The following is a 12,708-nucleotide window of genomic DNA, read 5'->3' on the forward strand; positions in this document are numbered from 1 at the left end:
TTAGATTACTAAATTCTTTAATACACAAGAATAAATATCCTTTACTTCTTATCAATAAAATACTTATACAATTTATTAATATAAAGATATATACTAAATTAGATATTCAATAAGCATTTCATTATATATACATAAATCCTACTTTTAAAAAATATATTATCTTTTGTATTCAATATAATTTCTATAAATATAAAGTTCTACCTTTTAGATTGATAAATAGTTTTATGACTTATTAATAATATATAAATAATATTCTATTCAATTATTTAAATGATTTTTGTATTACCTATCTCAATAATATATTAATATATTCTGAAAATAAAGATAAATATAAAGAATACGTTAAGTATATTTTCGAATAACTTGAGTTTGTTAAATTATAAACAGATTTCAAAAAGTATAAATTCAATATTAAATATATTAAGTATTTAGATTTTATTATTTCTATTAATAAAATACAAATCGATTTAAAGAAAATCAAAGTAATTGCTATTTAGATTTATTCTATTACTATAAAAGGTATTCAATTATTCTTAGATTTTTATAATTTTTATTATTGATTTATTAAAGATTATGGTATAATAGCAAAATCTCTTTATAAATTTATAAAAGCAAATATCAAACTCTATTTTGATAAAATCTATCAGAATATATTTGATATATTCAAAAATAGATTTATCTTTGTTTTTCTTTTATAGTATTATAATTATATATTATTCTATATACTGAAAATCAATGTATCCAATAATATAGTTATTAGTATATTCTCTCAGAAATATGATAATAAATAGTTATTAGTTATCTACTTTTCGAAAATGATAATTGTTGTTAAACTGAATTATGAAATTCATAATAAAGAAATACTTATAATTATCAAATTCCTAGATTATTGGAAAATCAAACTTGCCGGATTCCTATATTAAATTAAAGTATATATTAATTATAAAGCTTTTGAGTATTTTATATTTATTAAATAGTTAAATGCTTGATAAGTATATTGGGTAAAATTATTTATTAATTATAATTTCCTTATTATATATTGTACTAAAAAGAATAATTTATTTATAAATATACTTACCCATTGTACTAATAAATTAGATTAATAAAACAATATTAAAAAAAAGAATTGATTATAATAATTTATAAAAAATAATCAGATAAATACTAGGATTATATATAAATTTCTTTGATAAAAACCAAATACTATTACAAATCTCGATATAAATGTAATATCCCTGTTTTTCGATATAATTAATTATATTATTAAAGCAAATAAATCTTATTCAAATTTAGAAATTTTATATAATTATATGATTAAATTGTATAAACATTTTATTTTTATAAAAGAACTATTGTTTTATAATAATTACCTATATATCCTAAATACCAATAACTTACGAATTTATTTAATTTATAAAGTTTATGATTCAGTCTCTATTATATATCCTAGCATAAAGAAGACCTATTCTCTCTTAATTAAGTAATACTATTGAAAGAATATGATTTTTATAATCGATTAATATGTATAGAATTATTATAAATATAAGTATAACTTTGTTTTTAGAAATTATATCCCTGGTTTATTTCATCTACTCTCTGTTTCTATAAGAATATAGTAATATGTTACTATGAACTACTATAGTTTCAATAAAAATAAATACGATTATAACAATATATTCATTATTATCAACCAATTAATTAAATAGACTATTTCGATATTCTATTATAAATCAATTGATTTAAGAAATCAGGCCTACTTGTATTTATATCATATATACAAATACTATAGTGTTTTAGAGTCTATAATCTCTAATTACAGTCCTCAATTTATATTAATCTTTTGATAAGAATTCAATAATATCTTAGGAATATAAGTTAAATAATTAACTACTCATTATCCGCAAACTAATGATCAAATCGAGATTTATAATCAATATCTTCAATAACACTTATAATCCTTTATAAACTATTATTAAAACAATTAATCTGAATTTCTATTAATAATAGATTACACTTAGTTTACATTTTCTTATAAATTATTAGGTAATTAATCTTTATATAAAACTCTATATAACTATCTATCCCATAATCTCTGAAATTAGAAACTCGATTCTACTATATCTATCGATAATCTGAATATAACTAATACTAGAGAGTATACTAAATATAATAAATTAATATTTAATCAAGTAAAAAAGAATATCTTGTATATACAAGAAAAGATATTTTGATTAATTAATTTATATTATTATTTAATTAATTTTGATATAAGAGATTATATATAACTCAGTATAAAGAACTTTTCGATATAATAATCTTTAAAAAAACTAGATTATTTAATCTAGAATAGATTCAAGATTATTAGTTAAATTAGAGATTCCTTTTGATTAGATCTACCATCTACTATAAAAGTCCATTTTATATTTTCATCTAGCAAATTCTATAAAGTAATAAATAATTCATTTTCTAAATAAATTATCAAATCACCACTTTTAATAAATATTACTAATAATACTGAATAGGAAATGAAATATATTCTAACTATCAAAAAAATATACTAATAGCTCAAATATAGAATATTATAACTAAATGCTAATAACAACCTTACTTGATATCCCATTTCCAATCTCAAAACTATTCTATATTTCCTTTGCGATTTCTATTTATAAAATCCCTCTCTACTAAAACCTCCTGTATACCTATTTGAATAGATTTGTTTTTATAAGAATAAAAAGAATAATTATAATTTCATAAATAATAATTAATATATAAATAAGAAAAATCAAAAAAACTTTTTTTATATATCAAAATAATAAAGAAATTATATTTTTATAAATAATGGAAAAACAATTGAATAAAGACTAAATTACTAAAACAATAAAACAAAGAAAGTCTTTTTTCCTATCTTAATAGCTTTAAAGCAAGCTAAAAAGAAAGCCTCTACAGATATTAATAATTATAATTGAATAAAATACAAAAGTAAAAACTAAATGATTTAAATTGAAATATTAACTAAATCTTTAATTAATAGTAATAATAAGAATATACAGAATAATTATAAGCCAAAAAGCAAAATAACTTTTAGTTATAATATATATAATAACAAAATCGAGCTTATACTCAATTATTTATAGTTATTTATAAATTACTAAAAGCTTTATTTCTATTCGTATTATAGCAAGCTAATACTATTACTCCAATTTATTTCCTTATTTCATAGTTTTAATTATATAATATTCTATATTCTTTTGAGTAAGGATAACAAAAAGCATTTTTTTCGAAATATGGTTTTTTAATGTTTTCTGTAAATTAAACTATCAAAAAAGAGTTAATTTTGCTAAAAACCGATAAAGTTATAACTTATTTCTATTATACTATTATATTTAATAATAGCTATTTGGTATTAAAAAAATATCTTATAAGTTTTTTTGAAGGGTAAATATTTATATTTATATTTATTAATGAAATAAAGTAAATAATAAGCTTAATTAAATAATTAATTAAAAACTTAATAGTATATACTATTCTTTTTACTAAAGATATAGCTATATATATAGTTTATATAAATCTAATTATTTTTCTGAATATATTATTCCTATTATAACACTATCTTTTTTAATAACCTTTTATTTAAAGATCCTAGTTTATTAATATCAACAAAATTAATATTTCTATAATAAAATATATTAAAATTATAACCAGATTGATTTTGATATAAGATCTTTATAATCTCTTTTTTAATAATTTCTTATCTATTATTTTCGATATTATTAAAATAATATACTACTATAACTAACTTGTTAGTAAACTTTCTTTTATAATTATTAATATAATCAATCAAAGAATTATATTTTTTCTTCAAATTCTATTTGGGAATATAATAAAATGGATATATTTAATAAATAAATCAAAGATTGATTCTATTTTTAAGAATATTATTCTCAATAATTATAATTATATTTGTTAAACAAGCTGATTATATACTGAAGATAAATAAATGAAAAATCTTATTTATATTCTTTATTAGAATTTAATTTATTATTTACTTTATTAAAATCATAATTATTTTTATAAAGGGACTTTTTCTTTTTGATAAACTGTTTGCCTCGTATAATAAAAAAAGTAATTATTTTCTTTTCCATAAACTAAATAAAAGAATAAATTAATAAAGCAAATACAGAAAAAACTATAAATAACTTATTGTTATATATATATTCTCTTATTACTGAATCTACATTAATAATAGTTTACTTTTATTATTATATCTTCTTTTTAGAATTGAAGGTATATTAATTAACAAATATAAAAGAATTAATTAACTAAAAAAAAAATTTGAAAAAGAAAAAGGATTCAATCGATCTATATACTTTATAGGATTCAATTGATTATTAAACTATAGAATAGTTTTTTTTACTTTATATATACCTTCCCATTACAAAAAAGAAAAATCTATACACATATCTATTTATCATATTATTCTAATTAAATAATAATAATACTATCTCAAGATTACTGATTTGATAACTAAAATAGATAATTATAAAACTTAAGGATAAGCTTTTTCAAAAAAAGAAATAATATTACAAATCAACATCTAATTATAATTGCAATCGTTTATATATACATACATATACATATACAATTATATATATATAATTGATATATAAATGCATTCAACAAATACTTTACTCCTAATTCTATAATTGTAGATTTTAAGAACAAATTATACTCTGCTCTTATAGTTCTTCTAAGGCAAGACGTCACAGAATACCCTTAAATAATAAATGGTTTTATTATATTACTAGAATATATTTATTAATTAGATTAATATAAAATATATAATAAAAAGAGATTCATATCTAAACTTTTAAACTTTTAATTCTATATCTTTAATAACAAATTATAATAAATTAAGATCATCTCTCTCAATATCTTCTTCTTCTATTATTACCAACTCCTAAGTCTTATAATATAATACAAAATCATTTGGAATATTGAACCCTTTAGAAAGCTTATTATACCCTTTTCATTACTCAGCTAGCCCTGAAAATTCAATCCATTCTGTATTTGAGAATAAATGAATATATAATAACTCTAAATACTAAGATATTAAATTATTTTATAAATTATATTCTAAATATATGAAATATGTATATAGATATATAAGTTAATAAATAGATCTATTAATATATCAAAATAAAAGATTAAAATAAAGATTAGAGTAAAAATATAGTGATTTTAATACCTAGTTTTCAATATATTCTTTAAATATAAAATCCCCAAATTGAAAATATTAGAATCTAAAAAGCTTTCTATCTCTTTGATATTTTTTGATTTAAGTTTTTCGAGTTTTACTCTCAATAAACAATAGATTTGAAACTAATAATACTACTATAATCAAAATATAATGTAAATTAAAGGCTTTAAATCAAGATTTTAGAATTTCTTTAAATTTTGAATCTCATCTCCTATTCGAACAAATAATTTATGATTATTCAATATATTTACTTCTATTACTAGTACTTTATCCTCAATATTTTCTTTTAATTTATTAAAAAACAATTCATTATCCCACACCAGATTTCCATTATCTTAAAAAGCAAATACTTTATCAAGATTATCAATATCAAGATTTTTAATTATAAAATCAGTATCTTTTTGAGCTTTTTGTTTACTAATATCAATATAACAGGTTGAAGCTTAATAATAACAATTCATTTACCTTTTAATCTTAACCTCAGATATAATTATCTTTTTTATCTATATTTAACCTTATAAATCTGCTTATTAAAACTCTAATAACTAATACAATTTCTTTATATAATATTAAATAGCATTTTTATCATTATTCCTCACTTTTTTGATTTATAATGTAATAAAATCTAGTGTATTTTTCCTGTCATATATTTTTTTAATATTTGAATTCTATAAAAGCTTCGAAAAAGCTTTTCTTTTCCGATTCGAACTTATTCTAATATACTACAAAACGAATTAGATTCAAAAGAATATAAACAATAAGAGTATTGAAGATAATTCATAAATAATAAAAAAATAATTTATATATAAATAGATAGTTATATATATATTTGTTTATATATTTATTTACTTTTTATAAATAACTAATCATTAATCTTTTTATATAACCTTATGATTTACCTCTTTTTAAATTAATTTTATTATATAAATCAATATCTATAATAATTATTGAGATACTAAAAGTTTATCTATTTAAGACAATCTCTATTTTAATGCTTTAAAATCTCTAAATAAATTATAATTTTAAAGAATCATTTATATAAAGATTTCCTATACAAAAAAAGGAATATTACTTTTATTTATTGAAAAGATAAAATTATTAATAAAACTTTTTAAAAAAATCCTTTTAAATTAATTATTAATAACAAAGAATTACTTTCTATTATTAGTAAGATAAAAGTAGGTATTATTAAAAAAACTTGCTAATACTAATCAAAAAGTAAGTTGATTATAAAATTAAAATAAAAATTAAAATAAATTATTGATAATTATTTAATTATTATATTCCACGAAATTCAGAAATAATAAAAATATTCAGAATTAATTATACTACAAATACTATTTCAATACTTTGTATATAAAATTATACATAATAAAGGAAATACCACAAATCTTTAAATTTAATCTAATATTTTAGTAGCTCTTCAAAAAATCACAAAGGCATTTATAATTACTAAATTTAATAATAAGTTTAATTCTATAATATAAATTATATACTAATTAATATCAATAACCAATCTATATACAATTTATACTCATAGAGTTACCATTATAAATAAAGATATACATTTGATACAAACACTACAAAAGTATATAACAGAATTTAAAATTCCTGGGGATAATAAAAGGGAATAATATAAAATAGAAAAATTTCTTTTTCAATATCAATCAATAATAAATATTATATTTAATATAATATTGAAATCAATTCAAATTTCATTAAAACCTAAACTTAATACAATCTACCTTCAAATAAAAATCAATACAATCTATTTCGAATATAAAGAAATATTTATTATTCAATTCTATACCTCTCGATCTTTTAATATTATTTTCATTTATTCATTATTTCTCTATTCTATATTCTATAATATCCTTCTTTACAATTACTAATCCAAAATATTATTATCCTTAATCTTTTTAATACCCTTATTACAAAGTCTAATAATTAACCTATCATTATCTTTAAATAATTGAATTAAGAATCGATAAACTTCGAGGCTTATAGAAAATATATTCTCTCATTAGCGTTTTTTGGTATCACAAACTTGATTAGAAATATAGAATATTAAAGTAATAGCTCCAAATACATTATTTCGAAATTGGAGTATAAAAGATTTTGGATTTGAACTTCTTGAACTTGGAATAGGGATTCCAGAGTTGGAATCTTGATTAACACTTGATATAAGATTAATACTTGTACCAAATCAAATAAATAATCGATTTATCTCATTCTCTTTATTATCCTATTTTATTTTCGATTTCTAAACTACTTCTTTCTTGATTATTTCCTTCTTAATTACTTTTTTCTTAATATCTTTTTTAACAAATACTAAAAGTTTATTATCATCGGAAATTGTAAAATCGATCATCTCATTCCTAATAAATAACCTAAATATTCTAGATACAAACTTGTAAATATCTTTCTTAATCTTAATCTTGATTGAATACTGAAATATAATATCAAATTTATCCTCTATATAATCAAATAGTCTCTTAACTATCTTATATATTATTTGATATAAACTTTGATATATACTTTGATATATAACCGATTAACTAGATCTAGCTTTATCGATTATTAAAAACTTTATATTAACTATAGGAACTCGAATATACAGCATAATTGCAGTATTCTTCTCTATATCCAAATATATAGTTGTCAAATTATTAAAAATCTTTCAATATAACTATAGTATTAACTTAATGAATCCTTTGTATATCTTTCCTATTATTGAAATCTTAATTATAAAGATACAATAATTATTCAAATTAATTATAATATTATACTTTTTTTTATAATTATTCTAATTAATAGATTAATAAACCCTTTTACAAGCACATAAATATCAATTAGAGATAAGCTTATCGAAATAAAAAGTCTGTAAATTATTATATTTAACTATTTTTTCCCTAAATTTGTCCTCGAAATCCTTTGTTATATAAATTACAATATTAACAGACTTAATTCAAGCGAATTTATTATATATAATATTGTATTTACCCACTCCTATATTTCTATAATAAATATCTTTTTGATTCACTTTAACAACTAATACTCTATAATCTAATAATTCTTTTAAACTTTATAAAGCTATTAAAGGGACTACAATCAAACCATAAGCTATTGTCGATTATGTAGATAATACATTATATTGATTAGAGTAAGGGATAATACTCCCATTCCAAGAACCCTATAGAGATTTATTATATATTATATATTTTGATTGTATAAATAGAGCTTTAAAATCGATTTCTATTAAAGTCTTTATTCCATAATAATAATACAAAGTGTCAGAAATACGATTAACTTGATCTTAAAAAAGTAATAAAAATAATATCGACATCTTGAAAGGAAATAAATTATTTTTAAAATCTCAATAATTAAAGAGAAAATTAATGTATATAAATTCATTACAATTATCAGGATCTTCAAGCTTCATAATATACATTTGTATTTACTTATTACTATATCAATATAACTCTTTTAATATTTAAAATTAAATAATTAAACAAGTAGCAAATAATAAATAATAAATAAATTAATTAATTAATTAATCAACAAATAAGCAATAATATATCTAAATAACTAATTAATCAAATAATCAATAATTCAAATATTTGATTCGAATTTTTTTTCTTGAAAAAAATAAATAAATCAAATAAAGAGTATAAATCTAGAAACATTCTACCTGTTAGAGTAGATAATAGCAATAAATCAACTAGGTGTAATGTAGTATAAAGACTTTTCATTAATCCTTCTAAACTATGAAAATTCTACAATTTATAATTGTGCGCGGGTTGGCGTCGGCTTGAAGTAGCCCTGTAGGGGCTACTCATATGCTCTTGCTAGTCTTTATACGGATTGATTGTAACAGAGCCTTCTATATTGCATATTGTGTCCTGAGATGTGTATATTTATCTCCCGAATTTAGCTTGTGTAACACAAGAAAATGGAATGCTAAGTGATTGTGTCTGTGCTATATGTCAAAAGGAAGTAAGAATACTATAAAACTACAAATAATCAATAAACAATATTCCAATATGTTTATTATTTTTATTGGCAGATTATTAGGGGTTCTATAAGTTCCCTTCAATTTCCTGAGTTCGTTTTCTTTTTTAGTAGATTATTTTTTATTATCTTTTTACTAGTTCTTATCTTATCATGGCTGTTCCTTAATCTATCAGCCTTTAGGTGATTGCGGTTTGGTTTGTAGTAGATTCTGTTGGTTTGATTATTTCTATATGTCTTTATTGTTTTAAGTGTATTATATCCTTTGCTCCCAAAGATTTCTATTATTATGATAAGGATCCTTATATTAAATATAGTTATTGTCGTATTTAGAAAAAGGTCTACCAGTTAATACCTCCCTGATACATTCCTGATATTAATTTGTTATATCAAATCCAAGCTTTTTGATAGACTACTTTTGTTAGTAGTCAAGAGAAAGAGAATACTAAGACTATAATAATATATCGAAATAAATATTACATCAGAAGTATAAAGGCCTTTTTACAAAAGGAGAATAAACAGAATGGTACTAAAAAGCCAGAGTTATTCAAGGTATTATCTCTATTTATTATAAAGAAATTGGATTGAATAAGTAATTTTATGAAGCGTTTTGTAGATTCTTATTGAGCTATCATTGGTTACCCTTTGTCTCCCTATAGTAATACTCAACTGACTTTTTTGGATTTTAGAATAATTTGCTTACACTGGATACCGCTATTCCAGACTCTATTATAAAACTAATAGCTATAGTAGATTCGGATAATAAGGGCGATTTTATGGCTTTAGTTGTTTACCCCTATACTGTCAATACCCTTGCTCCGCCCCCTGTTCCCCCAGGAGATAAGGCTTTGGGTGTTATAAATATACTAGCTGATTTGGAGAATCGTATCCCCCTTCATATTGATATTCAATCATTATTTTATTCTCATTCTTATACTTATTTCTTTATATCCAAAAAGGATTACTTTAGGTATCCTAATAAATCCCTTTTTGATTTTAATAGTAATAAAAAGGATAATCCTTTTCTTTATCAAGTTATCGATACCCTTCAATATTCTGATATTTCCCATATTTCTAAAAGTAACATTAATATTACCACCTCTTAAGCAAAGAAGTGTATTATCAGAGATTCGATAGTTTCTACTCATCAATCCATTATCAGGAGCTTGGCTATTCAAATTATTCTTTTTCTTTATAAAGCTTTTTATATAGTTTCGAAACAAAAGATAGTATTGGTTGTTATTGGTTCTCTTTCTGATTTTCGATATTGGAATACTAATATTCCACCAAAGGCTAAGGCTTTTTGTATAAATTATTCTGTTTATATTGGAAAGTCTAATGCTATTATGAATTCTCTTGAAAATATTCAATTCTGTAAATACTTGTGGATTGCCGATAACCTGTTGATAGAGGTTTGAAAATCTAATAAGATTCTTATAAAAATAAAGGAAAAGGAAAATGTGGATAAAAATAAAGTAGATATATCTTTAATAAATAAGGATAAATGAAGCGATAGTAATATAAATAATGCTATTTTTGGAATTCTCCTCTCTACATCGGATCTTTTTGATATATAGAGTAAAAGAATTAATTCTTGTTATAGGATTCTTTTAATATGCTAATATAGTAATATCTTTATAATAGTATTCTTGTGTTAATCAAAAATATACTTTTGCTAGGGATAAGGTTTTATAAAAAGAATAATAATAATCTTATTAATTAAATATTAATAAAAATTCAGATAATATCGATCTTGATATTTATAAATTAAAATCTAAAGTATTCTAAAAACATTAGGATAAGTTGATATGTTTGACAGTAGTATGCGGTATGCTGGTAAGTGAAGGATTGTGTTCTTGTTTTTATTAGGGTAGAAAGAAATGGAGGGAGGAATGTTGCGAACAGTTTCGTATTATTAGTGGTTTGCTTGTGGGTATACAGTGGAATCTTATTATCTTATAGCTTTTTTCTTTTTTTCTTTTAAGTTATATATTAATAGTTTTCTTCTTTTATTATATTTTTCTAATACTTTTTTTACATTATTAAGATTATAGGGGGCTTCCCATATATCTTCTGCTAATTAATAGTCTTTCTATTGGATTAAATATTGAATATTTCTACTTTTTTTTTTATATACTATAATCTTCTCCACTTCATATTTCAAATGATTGTTTATTTTTTCTAATAACAATAAGTCAACAGTACCCTATTGTTCATACCATAGTTTTAATAGGGAAATATAAAAAATATTATAAATCTTATAGGTAGGTGGTAGCTTGAATTCATATATTTAACCATTAGTTTTTATATTTATTATTTAAAAAGGATCTATAAACCTATCCAAAAACTTCTTTTTAAATTGAAATTACTTGATATTTCGAATGCTTAGTATTATTTTATTTCCGATATTGTATTACTAGGTTATTATATTATTTGTATCCTTTGACTTTCAGTTTATAGTTATTTATTATAATTCTCTTAATTTTTCCCTTTTTTTAATTGAGGAAGGCGATTTGCTTATATACTACTAATACCCTCTCTATAGCATTAATATTCTTGTCGATGTAGTGGAATATTAGTAGAAATTTGTATATTGCTTGAAATAGGTTTGTATTTATTATACTATATTATGTAGTATTATAAGTAAACTCTATAAATAATAGTAATAAAAACCAATTATTTTGTTGATAATTAAAATAATAATTGATATAGTAAATTAGATTTTAGTTTTATTATTCCATTTGCCCATTAATTTAAGAATAGAATGTAATAGATAACTTATATTATATTTATAGATAAAAAAGAAAACTATTCCAAAACTTATTTATAAACTGTAATCCTCTATTTGATATAATATCTTTCAGTACCCCAAAGTTTTTAAATATACTCTGTATTAATATTTAAATAAATTTTAGTAAAATAATTATTTTATTAATGGGTACATATTAGGCAAGTTTTGTAAACCTATTAACAATTATTAAAACCGTATTATATATATATTTGCCTAATTTTGATAGGGATAGATCTATAATGAAATTTATAGTTATTTTTTTTTAAGATCTATAAAGAATAGGGAGGGTTTGTAATTTACTATAGGGCTTATGCCTTTTAATAGTAGTATATTGGTATATTATATATATTTTAATATGTGTTTTTATATTCTTTCTTATTAAAAACTAGAAATATTTAGATTTTAAGATTTCTAAAGTTTTAGAAATACTTCAATATTTATTTGTAGGGTTATTATAATAGGCTTTTAAGATCTCTACTCTTAAAATAGAGTTTGATAGTATATAGATGTTTTCATTATATCTAAGAAATCTATTGGTGTTTATCTATTAAAATAAAACGATTTTAGTAAAATATAGTTTTTAATTCAGATACTCTTTATTTTTTATAAAATTATTATCTGCTTGAAGATATAATAAAGTATTTTTTAT

This window comes from Botrytis deweyae (genome assembly GCF_014898535.1).
Source record: "Botrytis deweyae strain B1 chromosome Unknown BDEW_001, whole genome shotgun sequence".
Classification (NCBI taxonomy): domain Eukaryota; kingdom Fungi; phylum Ascomycota; class Leotiomycetes; order Helotiales; family Sclerotiniaceae; genus Botrytis; species Botrytis deweyae.